At 36.4% G+C, this 23400-nt stretch overlaps 2 pseudogenes; both read right to left on the reverse strand.

Annotated features, from left to right (window-relative positions):
* Positions 1–5648: 5648 nt before the first annotated feature.
* Positions 5649–7664, reverse strand: LOC145035326 (syntaxin-23-like; annotated as a pseudogene).
* Positions 7665–9160: 1496 nt separating this feature from the next.
* LOC145035016 (berberine bridge enzyme-like 8 pseudogene) lies at positions 9161–11105 on the reverse strand (annotated as a pseudogene).
* Positions 11106–23400: the final 12295 nt, after the last annotated feature.

The following is a 23400-nucleotide window of genomic DNA, read 5'->3' on the forward strand; positions in this document are numbered from 1 at the left end:
TGTCAATGTACCATTTGGAGCCAAACTGCTTGTTACGAATCACCTACAAAAATCAAAGAGATTTAGGAACCCAAAGTTGTTTGGGTCCACGTGAGGCTTTCACAAAAATAGGAAAAGTAATTGCAACATCAACTAAATAAGATCGTTTAATCAAGGTGGAGTTATCTTTCTTTGCGATTTGAAAAACAGTAACCATATTATCTTTTGATTTCTTATCCTTTGAGGATATTTTTCCTTGATTATATTTGATTTGTTGCTTTACCAACTTCTTCTCAACTTTCTTTGAGTTAGTTTCGGACCTCTCAAATGGAATTTTAGGCTCCGAAACTACCTTTCCTTTGCCCTTAACATCTTTTGATATCTTGGCAGAATGTGAAGCATTCTTGTTAGAAGAGAAGTGAGACTATGACTTTTCCATAGGTTTTGCTTGATTTGAAAAAGAGGATTTTTGATAAACTTTTTGTTTTGAAACCTGTGGACACTAAGACTGAGCTTTTGAAAAACATTTAGTTTTCGGATGTGAAGAGACTTTAGCACTTGGATTGGATGATTTTCCTTGATAAACGAAGTTAGGACTTTTAGACTCCAAAAATGCTTTCTTTCCTTTAGATTTTTATTATATCTGGCATTTCTTCGACGTTTTTGAGCAACAAATTCCTTAGATGACTTATGAAAACTAGCCTTAGATTTTGACTTTCTAACAGGAGTTTCAGCCTTTTTCGGATGATGTATCATTTGGAAAGTTCTTATTTCCACTCAAACTTCCCTTTTTGTAGGTTGAGTTTACCTTGTTCAACGGTTCTACTACGTATCTTCCCTATATTCTCCAAGAGATCATTTCAGAGAGACCTTTGGTTTCGTCTGCATTGCCAATAGGGGCAGTCCAAAAATATTTGTCACACCCATCATCATTGTCTTCTTCCACCAGGGATGTTAGTTCTAAAGTCTGATTTTTGTTTAGTCCCTTAGTTGCAAATACTTGGTTAGGAACAATTCTAACCTTTTGGATAACTAAAGCCTTTTCTTTTAAAACCTTTGATTTATTTTTTAGAAATACGAGCAAACTCAACTGAATTTTCAGAAATTAAGACTTTCGCAGGTTCAGGTTCACTTTTAACAAATTATGAATAGTCAACCTCATCCTCTACAGAAATCTCACTCATGTTACTGTCATTGAATTCAGACACATTTTCAACATTAAGTTTATTTTCTGAATTCAAATTAGTACATAGAGAGTCAAATTTTGGTATAGTTTCAGATTTGATCTTTTCTGTATCTTTTTCATCCAAAATTTGTATTAACATTTCTTTATGTTCTTTGGACTGTATGTAAGATTCAATTTTGTCATGACCAATTCTGTAGGCATCTGAGACTTCATCTGATGATACGGTTGATTCGCACTTGTAATAGTCTGCATCGATTTCGTCCTCTTTCAATTCAAGAAATAGCAAAATCATTTTATGAATTTTCTTTCCTATCTCACAATCGATATGAAGTTGAGTGATATTAAAGTAAAGACGTTTAGCAATCAAACAAAAAATATTACGTTGTTTTAAAATGCCCACATTGTCACATTGTGAATAAATTAAATCATCCCTAGACCTTGCTAAATCTGATTCTAACTTCTCAATCCATATGCGCCTCTCTTCACTTTTGTTCGAAACCCTGCCGAGTTGATCAGTTAAATTAGAATTAGTTAAACGGGTTCGTTTTAGACTATCACTGAAACTTGAAAATGTGAATTTTAAGTCATTTAATTCAGTTTCATCTGAGATGCAGGATTATTTAGAGAATTAAGAATGGAATTTATCTTACGGATCATCTTTTCACATTCACTGATCTGCTCCAAGACAAGTTTCGCTACGAAGCAGTTGTTAGGGACCCGACCGTCATCAGTGGCGTAACCCTTTCTCTCTAAAACGTCTTTGCTAACCATTAAGCATCTTCCACTGAACTGTGAAACTTAATCCTTCGCAACGAAGCTTTTCCCGTGAGTTGGCCTTCGAACCTCTTTGTTCTCTAAATCAGTCGACCAAACTTCGACTCTTCCAAACTCATCATCCTATTCCTACACAATCAAAGCAGGTTTAGTGTCATCAACATTTCTCTTCTTTTTGAACTCCTCAAGCTTTCGGAGATAATAAGCCTCATTATCCTCTCCCTCTTTCTTCTCATTTAATCTCCTTAACATGCACTCCTTAGCCAAATTATTTTTGTCAGGACAATAGTTGTAGTCATAGCCGAAGTCACCCATAAGCGTCTTCTCCTTCTGAGCGCATCATATGTACAACCTAATTTACTATTTCTAGCTAGTGGAATCAGAATGCTAGGTCGTATGCCTTTTACTATTTAAATTTAATTTTTTCAAATTAACAACTACAATGTTCACTAAAGAATGTTGTTATTTGGATAGTCACGTCAATTCTTATTTAAATAAAGTAAAAGAATGTATAATAAGTAAATATGGATCGCGTAAGGTTACAGATAATTAAATAACTTTTTGTTCAGAAGTGCCACTTTTGACAAATCAATTTTTATTTAAAAGTAGATGTCGAAAAAACAAACATACTCATATTATTTATGCTGTGAAAAATTATTATACTTGTTGGTGATTTTAGTGTCACCATGTCATTTTAAGTAACTGGAATTAACATGTGAGCTAAGGGGCTTCATGGTTTGTACTCTAATACATGTACGGGGTTGTGCAGAGTGCACGCATGTATAAGATCGAGTCAGAAGTCGGTTCGATGACTAGTCGGGGGTCCGGGGTTTCCAAAGGGGCAGCGCCCCTTTGGCGGGGTCTAGGGGTAGCGCCCCAAAACCTCACCGAATTTTGCATGTGGGAACATAATGAAAAATTCAATTTCGTGAGGGTGATTATGGTAAAACTAACGAAACTCGTTAGTTTTTGGTAACCCTAATTCGGATTAATATTACTATCTTCCAAAGAAACTAATGGCGGCCCAACCATAATGAAACCCTAATCGTGTTTAGTATATAAATAACTCTTCCTTTCCAGAAGACGATTGTTCTTTAGCTCTCGTTTTTCTATCACACATTCACACACACACACACTTACTGCAGCAGCAGGATGCTACCCTTGGTTAAGGACGACAATCGACCACCAAGTTCACAAGACCATAGAAATCATAGGGCCTGTGGCAAGAATTAACCACACCACCCAAACACACCCACCCTTTGGTGGCTGTCACTGGAAGAAGGAACAAGTCAACGATCGTGATTGCGGAAGTAGTGGTGGCTATTCTCTGTTGCCCAAAGAAAAAGAAAAGAAAGTGGAAATGAGATGATTTGGTACTTAATACGGTTAGATTATGATCTTTAGGATTGGTGTATCGAATTCTCTATTAATTCATTGATTCCTAATTAAGTTTAAACATTTGAAAAAGTCTCCTCTCCTTATTAAACTATGACATCAAACTACGACAGATGTTAGTGTATAGACTGCCCATGGCCGGTTCTTGTAAAAATTGTTATTATATTTGTAATTATGTGATTTAGAAATCAAGGAGAAGATCCACAATTACCAAATCTTTAGGCAGGCAAGAAACAAAAACATCATGTCTAGTCTTCTGATTCTTGATTTCGATCGATCTCAGTCCACATGACTAGTAATTGACTAGTAATTGTAACACGATGCTTCTCGTTAACAAAGTAATATACTTTTAATGTTTATTCAAAAATATTTAACGAGACCAACTTAACCAAGATATAATTAGTCATCTCATACCTTCAAGACACGAGTTTTCCTATTGAAATGGAATCTATTAAAAGGATTGAGCACATCATATGTAAAGCCTAATTGACTATTTCTAGCTAGAGAAATCAGAATGCTAGGTCGCATGCATTCTACTATTTAAATTTAATTTATTCAAATTAACAACTACAATGTTGACTAAAGAATGTTGTTATTTGGATAATCACGTCAATTCTTGTTTAAATAAAGTAAAAGAATATATAATAAGTAAATATGGATCGCGTAAACTTATGGATAATTTAACTAACTTTTTGTTCAAAGATGCCACTTTTGATCAAATCAATTTTAATTTAAAAGTAGATGTCAAACGAACAAACATATTCATATTGTTTATGCTTTTAAAAATTATTATACTTCCATAATTATAATTATTAAGTAAGTTATTTATATGGTTATGTATAATTTGGGTTCATTAGCACCAATATCCCATGCATGTATGTTTCCCAACTTATACTCTTATACCATATGGGAAGTCTATATCAACGTCCATGCAGGATCCCACATATACTGATTATTCTAGAATTAAGCATTCAAACGAAGTTGTTTTGGGTTTCAATCTCACATACTAAAAATTTGGTGGGCCGCCATTCTAATTAAATAAAGTTTATTTAATATCTTATAGATTTTATACGTTTAGATAGATTGAGCTGTGAAAGTCCAAAAATAAAGCTTAATGTTATAACGTTATTGTTCTACCAAAATATTGATCATAATGTTTCAGGATTTACCCCCACAGGATAACTCTATGGCGGGTTCGGTTTAGGCCGTCCAAATGATACAGATAACCTGTTTTTCTTTTCATAGCACATATCCCAAGTCTAAAGTTGTATTGAGCCAAACTATCTTATTAAAAAAACATAATTTTTAGACAAGAGGAAGTATAAGAAAGAAATATGATGTAAAATGTCTTAATACACTACTAGAAACAAGGTTTTTGTGACAGATAAATCCGTCGCTATTCCGTCACTAAAGGTCTTTAGCGACGGATCTGTGACAGACTTGCTCCATAGGCAAATATAACATGGCTAATGACTTAGCTAGAGATTTAGCGACGGACTTGTTTTTCCTTGCGACGACTTTAGCAACGGAATATCCATCGCAAATTGGTCCCTTACCACCGTTATTCAGGATATCAACAACAAAAATATTCCATCACTAATCCCTTGCAAACCTCTATATATGTCTTTTCATATGTCCGTCGCTAATCACTAGCAAATTTTAGATGTGATTCTTTTTTGTTTCCATAGCTGATCCCTCGCAAATATATAGTATTAGTTTTTTTTTATTACAAATCTAAAACAAAAAAATACTAAAAACATCAAAAAATTATACAATCCCAAATTAAACAATAACAAATTAATACCAAAGGAATCATATAACTATACAATCCAAAACCAAACACTAATATTAAAATACTAAAAACAAATATCAAAATTTAACAAAACATCCAAAAACATCAAATATCAATGTTTACCAAAATGATCAAAATCATCAAATATCAAAGTTTAATATTCATTGATTTTTATTTCTAAGTATAATGTACCATAATCTCAATTTTGTCTCATATTTTGAGTTTTCACATACATATTCCCCATTGCTTCATATCTTGCATTGCATCCGAAAGGACCATAATGGAATTGCATTCCGATTCCCATTAGACCCCATGGAATTAGGTGAACCAAGTTCTACTTATTTTTTCCTGCAATGGAATGAGACATGGTATTTGTTGGAAACATGATTTTCTGTTGATGAAGGACATTATTGTCTACTCATTTGAAGCTAAACTAAATACAAGACTAGAATAGAATTGAATTCCGATTCCAACCAAAAAATATATAAAAAAAAACATGTTTGTGAAAGAAAATACCATGTTTGCATATTAGTCTTCAGAAATTTCTCTTTTGGGATTTGATCTTTGAACATTTGTATCAACCATTATGGACCACTGAGAAGGTCTTAACTGATCTTAGCTGCTGGACACAAGAAAACACAAGAAAAAGTGCAAGACTGATCTTAACTGCAGGACACGGCATGTCTCAAATGACAATAAAGCCCTCCTTAAACTCCTTTTTGCCAATAAATTCCAGAACGTTAACAATCTGAATAAAAAAACAAAGTTCGACATAAATCCCTATTAATATTCCTATGTATAATCAATCAGTTATTCATCCCTACTAAAACTGAAATTGCAAATACTGACTTGGTCTTCTTTTGGTGCACTTATTTGCACATTAAGACAACCAGAATGAACAGCTTCAGTAACCTTTGATGAGCTGTCACAGCATAGGATCAAACGACAAATATTTAAAATTAGAACCCTCATCAACACAATAACAAATAACATAAACTAACCAATAAATATACTTTCTGAAAGCTGGATTCTTGCTTGTGCAGTTGCAGCATGAGAATTCTCAAAATTTGACCCGATATCAACTGAAAAAACAAACATCATGTAATTTACTTTCCTTTATATAGCATTGCACTTATGTTTTTTTTTTCATTTCAAGACTGTACTTTCAAGCTACTTACCAATCATGGCTCCTTGTACATGAACCAAAACAACAAGATCTTTAAAAATCTCATTTACTTCCCCAGTTTGATACAGTATTTCTTGAATCCCCTGTTCTCTTTCCTCAATACTACCTCCTGTCTACACAACACAAAGAAAGAACTTATAAAAATAATGATGACATGGCCATAAAAAGGTAAAAACGGAAGAACAACAACACCTCACCTTCTAGATTCCACAAGAAGTGCACATTGTTATGAGTTTTTGTCTGAACTTATATCGATTTCACTGGCTGCATAACTGCAAATACAACCATAACAATCTGTTAATTCACAAAGCTAATTTAATTTAGTTCCATATGTGAATTGGAAATCTACCTTGAAGGAAGAACGGCTTGAGGAACAAAAGGAGTGTAAGTTGTCTCTCTTTCAGCTGAAAGGCATCGAGCTTTTTGAAATTCTTTTAGAACTGCTTGAAAATCTTTTGCAAGTTTAGCATCTATAATCTTTTTGCTAGTCTGCATTCCAACAAAAACAAAAATCAATCACCATGAAAGGAGTGTAAATATTTTTTGATGTGCTTGTGTATGAGAATTGATAAGGAATCAATTACTTACACTAACTTCAGCACGATGATCTGTTTCATTAGCTTGTTTGAGTTTCTCTGAAGTTTTAAATTGTTCTTCTTAGAGAGTGTTGTGCTTCTCTTGAAAGTTTATCAACCTCATTGAGTACTAATACTGATACAACATATATGAAACACCATGAGTACATTGGTAGGACGGATGTCACACACACACACACACACACATATATATATATATATATATATATATATATATATATATATATATATATATATATATATATATATATATATATATATAAGAATACTTGTTTGCAAACCTTTGAAACCCTTCTTGCCTTTAACGTCAATTGGTCTGTTCTTTGCCATTTCTTTAATGATTTCTTGAACAATGTACCGCTCCTGGAACCCAGCATCACTTGGGTTCAGCTCCATGTGGTGGGTGCTTGAAAGAGTCGTCAGTTCCAAATCAACAGTTCTACTTCCAGCCTGCAAAACAGCCATGTTTCAATCTTGTTAGGTACCTCTGCATAATCAGGAATAACAAATAATTCATAAGGGAGATACTTACATCAACTTTCCAGGTTTTTTTCTCCACTTTCACCTGTAAATTAACCAAATTCAGGAAGAACAGGCAGTTTCATCATCCGATTAGAGGGACATAAAATTAAACAAAAGAGATAAGAGTCAGAATTTTAGAAAGACCTTCTTGGCACTAGCCCCAAACATCTTCCTAAGAAGGGCCATAATTAGGGTTTTTTTCAATTCCTCAAACATCTGCCTGAGAATGGCCATGTTTGCAATTAGCCCCAAACAACTGCAACTTTATCGCAATTCCCAGACTCTATGTTTTTATCCAAGCAATTATAACAGATGTTGGTGATGCCACCCTTGAACCACCGAGTAGATAGATAGGAATGGCCAATAGCTGATTAGGCATGTGATACAAGATGAAAGAGGCAGATGACAGAAAGATAAAAGTATTGTTTACCTCAATTTTGATGTTCCCATTTCTAACATCAAGATTCTCTGAGTAAACCTATTGACCCCATTTCTCTTTCCAATAGAATTCTGATGCGCAATATCATACCAAAAGCCACCAGGATCTTCAATTGATATGTTGTACATCTCTAAGTACTGAAATGGTGCTCCAAATCACCGATTATATGATGAAAATGTTTATTAAAAAGAACAGCGAATAGGTCATGTTTCCTTCTTGTGATTATAGTTCACTTCGTATTTTGAAAATCCAAAGTAGAAGACTTCAAATGAAAATAGGAATTCTGTCCTCTTTGTTCTTGTTAGGTCAAAATATATTCTCATTGAAATAACAGATCTATATGTTTATGTAGCCACCAATCCTTTCTCAATAATCAAAACTAGAGTATCGCCTTTATAGTTCAAAACTTATGTATTTGACTCGACACTGACTCTATTTTTCCGACGAAATGAAACAATATATGCAGATGATCTGCTATTGATCAATTTTGAGGATGATACCTTTCGAGGAGAGGGTACGTGTGCCTGTTGGGAGAAATCGTGACCGGGAAATACGAGATCGTCCTCCTCGGATGCAAGAGACTCTCCGAGTATCACGACATTCAGCTTTGGTATCATGACGGCACCCGACGGGCGAGTCGCCATTGACTCCAAATGACGGAGGTGATTAGTTGTGGTCAATTTTTCCTAGTTGCCATGATCGGAAACGTGACTCGAGCGGATTTGAGAGTCAACTCTCCTTCCTCTTCGGTTGGAGATTGCTGAGAAGTTATACTAAGAGATCTGAAGAGACAATAGAAGATTGAACGGCGGTGGCAGGGAAACGATGAGCAATGAGGAATGGAGACGAATCGATAGGGAAGCCAAAGAGGATGTGAGAGGGATTTGAGTCGACATAAGGCCAATTAGGGCTTTGGGAAAGATATCTGTGGGAATGAAAATAAACCAACGAACAAGAAAAGAAGAAAAGTGGGAATGAAAAAACGAGGCGACAATTTTCTGCCAGCGACTCGCGAGGCCAGGCCTGGGATTGTTAGCAATCCATCGTTATTCCCTCGCTAAATGTTTTAATCTGAGACGGATTAACAATTAAATGTTTTTGTCGAGATATTATTAGCAATCAGTCGGTGATCCCTTGTTAATGCCTCTCTAAAGTATGTTAGTTAAAATTTTTGTGCATTCCATCGTTAATCCCTTGGTAAGTCGTCGTTGATTAGCTACGGATAGAATCCGTAGCTGATTCTGTTGCTAAAGGTCAAGTTTCTAGTAGTGATAAGACAATGTATTTATTAGATAAATTCATAATTAGAATTTGACCACATGCTTTTAAACATCTTTGTTAGCATGGAGATCATATACACTAGGAAAAGAAGCTGACAGAAAGTAGCATTGTTGCTAGTTTTTCATGAAAACAATTAAAAGAATTAATAAAATGCATCTGTTGGGTCTTTCTTCAACCGCTTAGCTGATGGGGGGTTTTAGAAAACAGGAATACTCTGTGGGCGCCTAAAGAAATTGTGAGGATCAACTTTGGCCTTGATTCGAATCAACTTCTTGAAGTTGTCCCTCTTCCAGTATCTCTCACCCCAAACACTTGCTTCTTGGTAGTTAGTACTTCCAACACCCAAATCCAGATCATTGTAGTTGGAATATGCCTCTCTGGGGTTGTTTGACACATAAGGCGTCATTAACGCATCCAAGCTTCGCAGCCAAGCTATCCTCCTGAGGGACGTAGGGGTTGTGTCTGAAGGTTGACCGTTAAAATTGACAGTCTTTAGAATTTGTAACAACACCCCCGCTCTATGAGGATACGGAATTGCTGTCTCGGAGAAATCAGCCATCCTTCCGCCAAATGGATTGATCATCAGAAGCGCCGATTCATCGTTTTGGATAAGCTTTCTCCATATCTTCTTGAGTCCTCTTATGGGGATGGGTGCCCGGGTGTAGTCTGATTTGCTTTTGTTGTTCAGCTTGGCAATGGCAGATCGGTTCGTAAGAATCTCGGTCGGGGTTGAGCTTGGCAACCCCCAAAACACAAGGGTCGACTGCACCATTCTAATTTCTTCACAAATCTCTCGGGTAACACCGAGCTCTGGAAATTTTCTGTAAAGCAACGGAAGCAATGTGTCTGTTGTGCCCTGATATATTCCTTCAAACATAATTCTTATGGTTTTCTTGGTGGTGTTGCCGATATATTCGGCAAAAACTTGAGTTCTTATGTGCAAATTTCTATCGATATTTGGTGCAACGTATTGATATTTATGGAAGATTTCGGTTGCCCCTTGTTCCAAAGTTTTATTGAGTATAAAGACAGTTACTTTTTTTGGAACTGGAACCAAGCTCAGCTTCCATGCAAGAACAATTCCAAAACTTGAAGATCCACCTCCTCGGATCGCCCAAAACAAATCTTCTCCCATTGATTTCCGGTCGAGAATATTCCCATCAACATCCATGAAGCGAGCATCCAGAACATTATCGGCTGCAGTACCGTATTTCCTCAACAGGTTTCCGTAGCCACCACCGCCCATGTAACCACCAACACCCACCGTAGGGCAAACACCTGCCGGGAAATACAAGGTATCCGTCTCTCGTGAAATTTTGTAGTAGAGTTCACCAAGCGTAGCGCCTGCTTGGACCCAAGCAGTCCTTTTTGCTACGTCCACGTCTATAGACCTCATGTTGGTGAAATCAAGCATAACAAAGGGAACATCAGCAGTGTATGAGAGGCCCTCGTAGTCATGGCCCCCACTCCTGATCCTGATCTCGTAGCCGTGTTTCTTGGCGCAGTATACACATGTTTTTATAAGGGTTTCCTCCATAGGTGTCACGATCACTGATGGTCTAGGCGTGGAGGGTTTAAGGAACCTGGTGTTTTGAACTGCCACTTGCCAAATGGGTAGGAAGGAAGCATTGACAGGGCTGAAAATGAGTTGAGAAATGGCAGTGACATTGTTGGAGTTGGACTGTAGGCAGCTTATTAGATCGCCAGAACTTGAGGTTGATAAGGACGTTGCCCATGAAACAGAAAACAAGAAACTTAGAACCATGAGCAAAACTGAAGATCTAAGTTGACACTTCTTCATGTTTAGTTAATTTGGTGAGCTTGATCAATAGCAATGGCGTATTTATATACAGCAGAGAGCATACAGTTGACTTCAAATGGGGTTATAAAAATTGTGATCGGTTCAAATTAAGGTGTTTGAAAAACCTCGGAAGGAGGATGGTGATCAATTCAAAGATGTTTGAAAAATGCGGGAAGGTGGATGGTGTTCAACTGATTCTATTTTAGGGTATACAGGTGCAGCGTTGAAGATATATGGCGTGTTGACTTTTTCCCTATAGACTACTAAATTCGCATTCTGAAAACCAATGAAGCAGTGAACAAATTGATTACATATTTTCAGATTTTTAGCCTTTTTCTTTTAGCTTTCTGATTGAAATCTTGGCTAAAATTTGAACTACACAGGTTTTTATAATAATTATCAAACTTATAAATAAAACGTATCTCATGAAAAAAATATTTTTCTCAAACATAAATTGAAAATATTTCTTAAAAATATATGTGCTTAATTTCCTGCCGCCGTATACCAAGTCCTGGGACTAGCTAGTTTGTAGATAAAGTGTTGACTTTGACTTTGGAATATAAGCATACAAATAACATAGCGATTTTACTTTTAACATCAATTCAAATGCTGTGCTGTTATATAGGCATTTTGGGAACCGGCTTCACGCTCCTCTCCGTTCTTAATTAGTACTCAAAACCTAAAAAATATGATTAAGTTTTTTAATTATACACTTTTAATACATTATTATTTAATATATGGAAAAACTAAAATTAACATTTAAAATTCCCTAAATAGAAGTAGAATTTTCAGATAGTAATGAACACACATAATCTAAAATAGAATAAAATAAAAATAGAAATTGTGTGATAATTAGGCAAAATAAAATTTGGAGACTTATATGGTGAAATTTGGGGATCAAACATCGGCAAGTTGCCTACGCACACAAGGTCTGTTTGGTTGCTACCACCTACGGTCCCAGCCAATGGTCGTTTGGACGTTTACACAGTGAAACATTCGTGCAGTTGGTTCTCTATCCGAATACAAGACCTGTTTTGCTGCTAACGGTCGTTTCAATGTCAATGAGAAGATTGTGATGAGGCATTCACACCGGTTGTCAAACCGAAAAGAAGAACACATTATCATCTGCCTATCTATCCGCTAGATGTGAAGAAACCATTTGTACACGACCACATGAAGGAGGCAATGTGCATGCATCGACCAACATGTTTTTGGGATATCAAGTATACATCTTAATCATATTTGATACCTTTAGAAACTATTATGTTGTCTTAATAAATGCCGAAAGCATCATACATTTGATTTGATCAACGTGCTATTAACATCGACTTTCAACATAATTAAACTATAACATCCCAAAAACATAGAAAATTAAAATTTTCAAAAAAAGAACCCATTTCAACCATATGGTATTTACGAAACCATAATTTCAAATGTATAAACACAATCAGAGCTTTTCCCAAGATCTAATATCATAAAAACAGGAAAATGTATATGATCACATCTTCATTTTTCCACGGTCATCAAAAGTACCTGAAAGAATAAACTGAAACTGTAAGCCAAAACTTACTGAGTTCCCCCAAATTACCACAACACAAACAATATTATATGAAATTTTGCATGTTGGGTCCATAACCTCCTGGTTGGCTTACCATGGCCCACAACATCCGGGTTGGACTACCTTGCATATAACGTATTGGTTCCACAACCTCCCAGTTAGATTACCCTGGCCCATCACCTCCCAGTTGGATTGCTCTGGCCCACAACCTCCTAGTTGGATTGCCTTGGTCTGTGGACTGACAACACAAAGCAGTAGTCTCAACCAAAACATAATATGTCCATATATAATTGATAACAAACATATTCAACGGACATATAATCATATAGCTAGGAATCACAGGTAGTCCTACAAATCTATTAGTCTAACGCATATCAACAGCCATCATATAATCATACATGTCTACCACATAATCAACATATCATCAATCAATACATATCAGTAGATCAACTTCAATGGGTAGACCTTGGGGCCTTCGACCCATAAGTACAGTAAGGAAAACGCACATCTTAGTCTGAACAAATAGATGAATAGATCTCTACTACGAGTCTCAGCTCTACTTGTCACCTATACAATAGATACAAACCAATCTCAAATACAACTCAAAATACCCAAAATACACTTAGGTTAACTTGGCTAAAATTGGTCAAAGTCCAAAATTCAACGTATAGCTAACCGCCACGTTGTGGCCTTCCTTGGCCATGTTGTGGCCATAAAATGCCAAAACAGACGAGCCTTAACCCAATCGTCACGACATGGTTGTCCAAACCACACCATGGTTACTATTCCTCGAACCTCTTAATGGAATAAGCAGATTTCTTCCATCTCTGGGGGCTCCAAAGCCTAAATCTGGTCTATTATGGGGTCTAAATGGATAAAGTTCCAACTTTATCCCTTAAGTCCATCCAACGAATAAGGATCTTAAATTCTATGTTCAAAAGAGCAAACTCTCAACATGGCTTAAACATTAAGCTCCTAATCCTTGAAGTCCTTTCCTCTAAAACTCATTTTTGATCCCAAATAGCATTCTAGTTCATAAAGTTTAAAACTTTATGAACTTTCATGGCTATAAAGTGTCCAAATCATAAACACTAACATTTCAAAATGCAACAAGTAATCAAATGCATGCATGGAGGAAAAGAAAGGGTCAAGATTCTATTTTATAACTCTAAACACCCAAAAACATCCAAAAAGGAAACTCATTGGATCTTGATTAGTCCATACTCACAGGGGCGGAACACGAATATTAGAACTAGAGGGGCCGAAATCAAAACTTCAATATAAAAATTGTTTTATATGGTTCAAAATTATGACAATTATAAGTAAATTTTTAGTCATACTAAATTACTTCCATTTGGTAGGTACGAAAGGGATCATATATGTAAATCTTATATGAAATGGATCATATATGTAAATTTAAGGATTATTTTAATGTTTATGTAGTTATTCACAATTACATCTTTTAAATAAATCAACAAACAAGTAATAAGCATCTAAATATTTAAAATGTCGGAATTGATTTATACATACTAATAAACAATAAACTTACACATAAAAATAAATAGTTTAATCCAATAAAAGAGCAATGTGAGCTTGTTAGCTTGACAACTTTACAGTTTTACAGGGAGTAGTCACATTGCAAACTATAGGGACCAGTTATAGGGACTAGGTTTAATCACAATTTTAAGCTCTTCTTTATGTATTAAATAACCAAGAAAAAAATAGAGAAAAGGAAAAAATAGGCTACCCACAGAGCAGTGGGACTTGAGGAAAACCGGCTCTGACATCCAACAAAGACGAGTGAGAGAAATAGAGACCATACCATAAACACATGCGATGAACACCAAAAGGGCGTACAAAGGTAGCAGCGATTTAAGCGTACGGCATTGTTCTTCCAGTGTGTTTTGAGAGGTCTTTCACCGCGTCAAAAATATAATTTTAGGTTTATAGATTTCTTAAACTCAAAGTTAAATGGTTTTAAATTTGATTGTATCTTTGGATATTATTTATTTTATAGATTTAATCGGTATATAGCTTTTATTTACAACAGATTCCTAAAAAAAAGGGAATTAGTTTTGATGTGTGATTTTGTTTAGTGATTTTCTGAAAGCTTGTCATCAGGTATTTATTGTTTTAGTTAAAAACTAAATTGTATAAATTAAATGTATTGCTTATACTTAAAAATCTGGAAAACGGGAGGGCTAATTTTTCATTCTAGTAAATATTTTATAACTTGCTTATGTATAATAGGTATTATGAGCTTCAAAAGCAGGGGGGGGGGGGGGGGGAATGGCCTCCCCTGGCTCCTAAGTGGGGGTCCGCCACATCATACTCATTTAGACCAAAAATATGGGACAAAAGCACATACTTTCTAACATTAGCAAGATATAGAGAGATAATCATCAAGTTGAAAACTTTATATCTCCTAGGGGTTGCTCAAGAAGTGTACAACTTAGATCTACAAGGCTTGGAGCTTCGTTCTTGCTTTCCAATGGCTTCCTTCCCTCTGAAATAGACACCAAACACCAAAATGAGCTCAAAACACCACCAATGGAGATTAGGGTTTGAAAGGAACTAAGTGGGCAATGGAGGCTAATGAGGGTAAAAGGTCTTCAGGGTTTATGAGTCTTAAATAGGGTGCAAACCCTAGAAATTAGGGTTTGTCCAACAGCGGCTAACACATCGTGCCACATATTGCCATTCGTGGTGGCCTTTCAAAAACCTGCGACCCAAAAGGAATTACCACGCCGTGATGGAACTCTACTATTCCGTGACCACCCAGAAACATAAATCACTGAAATTTAGAGTCATACATGGAATCGGTGTTACACAAACTGATTCATTTATTTTTATCTAACAATCATTCAATGCTATCAGATACCAGCTTCTATATGCATTACATTATTTTCACAATGCTTTCCATCGAGCTTCTTTAATAGTCAGTTCACTAGAGAATTTGCTATAATATCCCTTGGCACACTTAAATTATATTTTAGGAATTTCCTGTTTATTCACTTAAACGACTATTTTTATATCAACAAAAGTATGGAACATAGATTCTATGTGTGTTATTATACAACACTAAAATCCCATATCACCATTCGATTAAGTTCCAAAATTGGATTCGATAGGCATCCCGATAGATTATCCTACTTTATATCGTAGCTTAGTCGGTATGTCTAGCCTGGTCTATCATAGTAAATTCACTACCGAACTTACATAAGGTCGATGGAAGCTATTGTGAAAATAATTTCATATGCATAGAGAAGTCGGTATATGGTAACATGAAATGATTCTTAGATAATCATAGATGGATCGGTTTGGTTATGGTTAAAACTGATGTTAGTAGCACTATGAATTTCATCAAGCCCATGAGATGGAGTAAACTAGACATCCATATCTAACTATAGACCCTGGAATTTTGACATTTGGAGTTCTATTGAATTTATAATAATTTTTGAAACACAACATATGAAATATGTGACAATACATACTAGTTTAAGAAGATTGTGAATAATACCTTTCAAGGAGTTGTAATTTGGTAATTTGATTCAAAGTTTAGAGAAACTAGACTCATCAAATTTTCTAGAAAACTAACCTTTATGATTTTTGGAGCTTCTGATAGTCTTGTATGATTTCTAGAAGTTCGAGGACAGATTCAGTGAAATTGATCATATTAACCTTTAGGTCACTTTAGGTGTCCCATGAAGGACTTAGTGATTAAGCTTTCACTTTAATACTTTTATCATAATTAGTGGTTACTCATTAGGCTGTCTTTATATGTAATTCAAATTAACCTAAAGGTCATGATACTTAGCTTAATGAGGATTTAGAGTTAGGAACTTTACGTTCAAAATCATCGTATTAGGGTTAGGTTACAACCAATTGTGCTCCTTATGATACCAAATGGATGAGAAATAAGTCCTTCTTAAAACCAACACCTATTGGTGGTCGGATGGTTGTGTTGTGGTGGTTAATAATGGTCAAACCACCCTAAAAAATGCACGGTGTTGATTAAGTGTAAGTGGAATAATTGGAAAATATGCTTTTACATTCATTAGTGCACCATCACAAGTAATACAACCATAAGCACATTTGCAGAGTGGCTTATTCATTAGTGCATTGTTTTCAAAATCCATAATATCAACATTTTATTTTAAATATCATAGTGTCCCCATATGAAATGCGGGAGAGTGGACGCCGCACCATCAAACCTTACCCTTGCCCTTAGGATCTGAAGTACCTAAAACAATCAACAAACTATAAGCTAATGCTCAGTGAGTTCCCAAGAGCATACCCCATTTAATCCACATAACCTCATAATCCATAACAATCACATAAACCATGCATATAAACATATAAGGATGCCCAGAACACCCTCCAGGGTCTTTATCCAGGATGTCATGGGCACCCCTACATGGTCTTATACCTATGTGCCATGGGCACCCCCGTGGTCTTACTTGGAATGCCATGGGCACTCCCACATGGTCTTTTAGCCATGTTCCATGGGCACCCCCATGGTCTTTACCTGGAATGCCATGGGCACCCCTACATGTTCTTACAACCAAGTGCCATTCATGCAACATAAAGAACTAACTAACATACCACATAACATATAACCAACTAATTTACCACATATCACTATATAAATTAGCATTGCACATAACACATAATGGGCCGACCTTGGTGCCTTCAACTCATTGGTATGGTGAGGAGACTCACCTCTGTCTGCTGAATCCGAAGCCGCTTTCCTAACAGTATGTGACCACCCATGCTGAGCAATAAGGATTCAACATAATACAATTAAATGACCCAAGCCCCAAGTCCTTTCCTTATGGCCCAAAAGTGTCTTATTGTTGATGGGCCCAAAGTCCATGTCCAAATATCATTAATAGGCCTCATGGTCGAATAAAGCCAAACCATAACATTCATGGCCCACAATAGATAAATTAGCCCACTAACTCAAAACGTAACCAGGCCCAATGACTGATTAGGGCCCAAAGGGCTTACAAGCCCAAAACAAGTCCAAACCTATCTGAGTGCGTACACCCTACGTACCACTCCTGTACGCTTAGCGTACTGGGTCCGTATGTTGTACGCGTTGCGTACGCTATACTACGCCCAACGTAGTACATTAATACTTGATGTTCCAATGTCCAATCTTTAGATCTGAGTACATTAAGACGTCCCAAGGCATAAAGTTGGCAACTTTATGCCTTTGCATGTCCCATATGCTCCCAACAACCCATTAAGACCTTTCCAAGAGTCTTAATCCATGCATGAGGTCAAAACACCCTTCAAGACTCCATTTTTATGCTATGAATGGACCAAAGGACTTTAGATTTATCCTCCCTAAGCTCTGGAGTTTCTTAAACTCTCAAGAGGTGGTTCAAGAACACAAAAAGGGACTAAAGAGAAAACCCTAGCTCTAGGAATGAAAATGATGACCAAGGTGAAAGATTTTTACCTCCTCAAGCTCCCTAAGCAGCTGAAAATGTAAGATCCACAAGGTCTTCGTCGTTCAAGCTTGATTCCTCTTCTTCCTTGTAGCTAGCACACCAAAAGGATGATGTTTAAACACCCACAAGCTCAAGAACACACTCTCTAATGATTTTATGGTTTTCAGGGACGTTTGAGAGTGAAGGAGGCTGGTTAAGGTGAAGCTTAAATGAGATAAGGATGCTTATATAGGTCTTAAGTTCAGAAATTAGGGTTTGAGCATTTGTCACGTACTCCCCGCGTACCCTTTGGTACGCGCAACATATGTGTTGTCCCTCAGCGATCATCCATGCATGGTATGCTAAGCGTACTCATGAAGTACGCCCAACATACCAAAGGGAACATTATGCCATATCATGAGTATGCCCAACATACTTAAGGGAACATTATGCCATATTTATAATTTCAAGGGCTTCAAAGGTAACACTTGATTTGGAGTGTTACAACTCTCCCCCACTTGAACTAGACTTCATCCTCGAAGTACGCAAACATAAACAGATCGGCTGAACCTTGCCATGAGGCGGCTGATGTTCGGCCTTGGCCTTCCTGCAGGTCAAGCACCAATCCACAAACCAGATGATCTCCCACTTCATGCAGGGCCACTAGTTACTCAGTCTCCGGTCTCTATACATTGTTGTGGCCCCAGATGTATAGTAAACTTAGACTTGTGTGCCTCTTCCAATATCCTCTATCTCATCCTCCAGATATCGGAACCCACACTCGGCTACAGTGTGCCAAAAGACCCCGACCATGTCGAACAAACAAGGGAATCTGATCCCAAATCCTCTCCAACTTCTAATTTTCTCTCTTCAAACCCTCCACCTAAGCCTCCTAGATCATATCCAACAATGGAGAGATCATTGTCATCCTCAAACAAATGTTCCCGATCGGAGAACCAGCCGCCTTTTGACTCAAAGCATCGGCCACCATGTTGGCCTTCCCTAGATGGTATAAGATCTCACAATTATAATCTTTTAGCACATCCAATCACCTCCTCTGTCATGTTGAGGTACTGCTGATCGATCAAATACTTCAAACTTTTGTGGTCAGCAAAGATGGGTTCACCGCACTGCATACAAGTAATGCCTCTAGATTTTGTGGGCAAACACCACCGCCCCCAATTCAAGGTCATGAGTGGGGTAGTTCGCCCCATGAGGCTTCAGCTGCCTCAAGGTGTATGCGATCACATGTCCCCTCTGCATTAGTACTGCCCCTAACCCTGAGATCGATGCGTCACAATACACCACCAAATCATCAAGCCCCTCAGGTAGTACTTGAATCAGGGTCTCACATAACCTCTGCCTCAAGGTCTCGAATGCCGACTGCTAGTCTAGGCCCCACCAAAAAGTCGCATTCTTTTTGGTCAAACAGGTCAATGGTACAACGACCTTGGAAAAATCCTAGATCAATCTCTAATAATACCCCGCTAGAACGAAGAAGCTACAAATCTCTGATGTGTTATTCGATACTTCCCACTGCACCACCACCTCAACCTTGGCTGGATCAACCGAAAAACCCTCCTCGTTGATAATGTGCCCTAAAAACTATACCTCTCGCAACCAGAAATCACACTTTAAGAACTTGGCATATAGCCCTTATATTCTCAATGTCTCCAACACCTCCCTCAGATGTTGCTCGTGATGCTCCTTGGTCTTAGAATAGACCAAGATATCATCAATAAACACGATCACTGACAGATCCAACATCAGCCTACACACTCTGTTCATGAGATCCATGAATGTTGTTGGGGCATTGGTGAGCCTGAATGGCATCACCACAAACTTATAGTGCCCGTACCGAGTCTTGAAAGTTGTCCTCAGTATATCCTCATCTGATGGTACCCCGACCAAAGATCAATCTTGGAAAACACAAATGCACCCAATAGCTGATTGAACAAATAATTGATCCTCGAAAGTGCATAACGGTTTTCGACCGTTATCTTTTTTAGCTCCCGATAATCAATACACATCTTGTGTGACCCGTCCTTCTTCTTCACGAACAGGATCGATGCTCCCAAGAGGAACTACTCGGACGAATAAACCCTCGGTTTAGCAGCTCCTGAAACTGCATAGACAGCTCCTGCATCTCGGGCTGAGCTAGACGGTAAGGTGCCTTAGCTATCGGAGCGGCAATCGACACCAAATTAATGTATATTCCTTCAAGCACCAAACATGCGGAAATCTTCAACATTGGTGTATTGAATTCTCTATTCATTAATATCTAATTAAGTTTGAACATTTGAAAGTCTCCTCTTCTGATCAAACTACGGCAGGTGTTAGTGTATAGCCTGCCCATGGCCGGTTCTTGTAAAAGTGTTATTATATTTGTAATTATATGATTTAGAAATCGAGAAGAAGATACATAATTACCAAATCTTTAGGCAGGCAAGAAACAGAAACACATCTATTGTTCTTATTCATGATTCCGATCGATATTAGCCCACATGACTAGTAATTGTAACACGATGCTTCTAGTTAACAAAGTAATATACTTTTAACGATTATTCAAAAATATTTAACGAGACCAACTTAACCAAAATATAATTAGTCATATCATACCTTCAAGACACAAGTTTTCCTATTGAAATAAAATCTATAAAAGGAATGAACGCATAATATGTAGTGCCTAATTGACTATTTCTAGCTAGTGGAATCAAAATGCTAGGTCGCATGCATTCTACTATTTAAATTTAATTTGTTCAAATTGACAACTACAATGTTGACTAAAGAATGTTGTTATTTGGATAGTCACGTCAATTCTTATTTAAATAAACTAAAAGAATATATAATAAGTAAATATGGATCGCGTAAAGTTATGGATAATTTAACTAACTTTTTATTCAAAGATGCCACTTTTGATCAAATCAATTTTTATTTGAAAGTAGATGTCAAACGAACAAACATACTCATGTTATTTATGCTTTGAAAAATCATTATACTTAATTAAGTAATTTATTCATATTGTTATGTATAATTTGCTGTAACGAGAACTGCTTCCGAAACCGGCGGTTCTTAAATTATTGGAACCGGAACCGCCTACATCGGTTCCTAGAAAATTGGAACCGCTCCCGGAACCGCCGGGACCGGTTCCGGTTCCAAGTACCCGACTTCTTAAATATAAAACTTTTTATTTATAAATTATAGAGTGTATGGCATGGATATTAACATTTACAAACATCAAATGTATAAGATATGATAATAAAACCATTATAATAACTTGATCTTTTACATAACAACCTATTAAAATTTAAAAACACTTCCCATAATTAAAAAAAATCATAGAAAACATTTCAATTCAAGTGAAATTTAACAAGTAAAGATGATGAAAATGAAAAATTACAAACAATAAACATAAAACAACAACAGGAAAAAACAACCCAGCAAAAACAACATAGCCTTGAATTAGATCCATTGATCTTGTCAGCTCATCGAGAACAGTATATTGCATGCATATTCCATCACAATCTTTAAGTTAGACCATTTGATTAGCAAAAACCTGAAAGTTTAAACATGATAAAATATAATCTCAAAATCTCCACAAACTTACAGGTATTTCATGCACTGTCCTGTTTTGCTTTTGCTGGGTAACCTAAAAAAACCAACATTACGACTCATATACATGATTATTAAATGATTTTTATTAGGCAATAATATCTATATGCATACCAGGAATGCAATAGCTTGTTGTATGTGCTTGAGCTCATCCAAAAGACAACACAACAACTACAACAACAACAAGAATCAATTGGGTCATATTTGTATTAAGAAAAAAGAAAATAGAATCATAAATTCATAAATCATAATGTAAAATTTTGTATTAAGAAAAAATCATGGTAAAGGAAGGATTTGAATTTACCACACTGTCTACTGAAACACCCAATATCTCTGTGTTTTTCTTGTCAAATTCTGCCTATCTATCACTGAATGCATTGATTTCTACATGATAAACACATAATTAAGAGAAAAATTAGATCAAATTATGTTTAAAAGTAATGTGAAAGTGAAAGTGAAACTCACCTGTTGGACAAACGAAAGTGAAATCAAGAGGGTAGAAAAAGAAAATGACATATTTCTTGATGGGTTTGAGCCAAAAGAACATCCTATCTGCTCATGCAAACCCTAATTCTTGGATCTAGGTTTCTCTAATTATACATTCATTTATCCAAGACTTTCAAACCCTAGATCTAATGAGTATAATTCGAAATTAATTAAACAAATTAGATCTAGATCATTACCTCTTGTTGCTTGCTTGAATCTTCTTGTCTTTGAAGCTTAGAGTCACAAGTGTCACTCATCTAATGGTTTACAAACACCAATAGCAAAAGAATGATCTTGGAGATAGGCTGGAGGCTCTTGAATTTGACTCTTGCACTCTTAGGAATAGGGTAGCCGAATTCTGGAGACTAAGGGTCCTATTTATATTGGAGATGTTAGGGTTTCAGTCAAAAACCCTAATGGACAACTTAGGCCTTAAGCTATCCAAGGAAGCTTTTGGAATGAGGCCATAGGGCCGAAATTATGGATGGACACATCCTAATTTCATCCATGCCTAGTCCAAGAGGCTCCTCAGCCCAATACTCAACTATCACACATTTGACAGTTGAAGTCCCTAATATTAAATTAATATCTTTTAGCCACAAAATTAATTCTTGTCTAATATTAATTTAATTGTGTGATTTCTCCATTAATATATTATTCATATAACATATTAATAAATCATAATAACCTCTTTCTTAATAAATCATCATATCATGTTGCTTCGGTGAAGACAACCCAAAAGAACCATGCACAACCGGGTCAAGTACTTTACCAAATATAGTTACGGGCTTAGACACTAATCCAACATTTTTTTGCCAATGTAGTCAGAGAGCTTAACCTATAATTCATAAAGTTCTTACAAAGTTATGAAATCTGGGATTTTATGTATATATAATCATTATGTATATGTAATCATTATGAGTCGATTTAGTTACGTTGATGAATTCTTGCTCAAAAAAAAGCTTCGGCTTCAAAATCTGGTGCAACATTTCCGACCAGTGGAAGGCCCTATAAACACTAAAATACATTCCAGAATTTCAAATCCATACCGAATACATCTACTTCCATAATCAACGAGAACATGATAATAAAATTTAGATATTGGTATAATGGTGTTCTACAACATAGTTTCAATTTTTTGAATGAACTAATGTCTAATGTTTGATCCTCACCACACAACTAAACAAAGTGAGGGATTCTGAGCTACTTACAACTTTGACGACGAATCCATTCCGATGGGAGGTGGAGGGACGGAGGGAAAAGGAGGAGTGAAGAGATTTAGATTGGAAACTGACTTCGATTGAGCCTACCAATTGAGCCTACTGATTGAAGCGTCGATTGAACATAACGATTGA

This window comes from Lactuca saligna, chromosome 3 (genome assembly GCF_052625555.1).
Source record: "Lactuca saligna cultivar CGN05327 chromosome 3, ASM5262555v1, whole genome shotgun sequence".
Lineage (NCBI taxonomy): Eukaryota > Viridiplantae > Streptophyta > Magnoliopsida > Asterales > Asteraceae > Lactuca > Lactuca saligna.